The following is a 1,432-nucleotide window of genomic DNA, read 5'->3' as shown; positions in this document are numbered from 1 at the left end:
AAAGAAAGAAAGAAAGAAAGAAAGAAAGAAAGAAAGAAAGAAAGAAAGAAAGAAAGAAAGAAAGAAAGAAAGAAAGAAAGAAAGAAAGAAAGAAAACCACATCTTTAATATCTTTAAACAAAAAATGTTCAGGGAAAAATGGCTCCGGGGGAGAGCAGTTGGGAATTGTCGAGGAGGGTTCGCACCTCAAATCCGGGGTCAGGGAGGGCTCTGGAGGATTGGGATCGCTGTGTTTGTCCCATGGGTAGGGGACAGGAGTTGGGGGTGACCCGGGCAGTGTCCCCACCCCGGGTCCGCGCTCGCTGACCCCCGGTAACGATCCCGCTCTTACTGGTCCGGCAGCACTGGATTTACTGGGGCCGAGTGACCTCTGCTGGTTCGCACCCAAAATATTCCCTGCACGTCGATGATCCGGAGAGATGGAGAGAGGAGAGTTGGTCCTTCCTTCCCAAAAACACCCGCTCGGCTGGAAAATSCCCGAAAATCCAAGGAAAACCCCAGGAAAAACTCGGGAAATCCSGGAAAGKGGCAYTGYGCGTCCCCGTTTTKGGGAYAAACCCCGGCAAAATRGGGCWGCTCAAGCAGAGAAGGGGCTGGACKCAACCAGGGAGTCCCAGGAGTGGGATTTCAGGGAAATTCGGTGGGGTTTGGGGAAATTTTAGGGGAAGTTTACAGAGAGAGGTCTCAGCTTATGCTGAGCCAAGAGGGTTGAGCCTGACACACTCCATGGGGCTGGGAGTGACAGAAATCACAGCCCTGAAATTTCCAAACATTTKGGAAATGTTTTCCAAAATCAAGCTGGGTTTTTATACGGCCAAATTAACAGGATTTGCAAAAAGTTGGGAGCTTTGGGAAGAACTCCTACCTACACTAAGGAGTCTAAAGTGGTGAAAATAAGGACCTAAGGAGCTCTAGAACCAAACAAAAGYGTTCAGACTGGAAGGGACCAGAAARAAGAAACTAAATKAAATTTCTTCTTTAGGACCARTCAGCWTAGGAARGGAGRGTAGGGGAGGGAGAAATGTTTATTTAAGGACAAAACTGTTGAAGGAATTTTTCATAACATTAAATATAARGTAATATAAAGATGAAAACCTTTTTATTGAAGTGTGTTCTATATGTACATATATGTATATTGCACAAAATTTACAGAAAGAAAGGTTTACTAAGGTAAAAAAAAATAATAATGTTGGAAATAGTGATTTAGAGTTTTAGTAAAGAGTGAGACTGAAAATGAATCCTTCAAAGTCTTTAATTGGAAAAACTTTTAATTTCTTCTGTGCTCTCGGGACTGAGTTGTATCAGAATCCCAAAATCCCAGAACGGTTTGGGTTGGAAGGGACCTTAAAGCTCATCTCATCCCACCCCTGCCATGGCAGGGACACCTCCCACTGTCCCAGGCTGCTCCCAGCCCCAATGTCCAGCCTGGCCT

Source organism: Malurus melanocephalus, unplaced genomic scaffold (assembly GCF_030028575.1).
Source record: "Malurus melanocephalus ecotype Western Australia unplaced genomic scaffold, MMel_1.1 scaffold_713, whole genome shotgun sequence".
NCBI lineage: Eukaryota > Metazoa > Chordata > Aves > Passeriformes > Maluridae > Malurus > Malurus melanocephalus.
Note: the sequence above shows the minus strand (reverse complement) of the source record.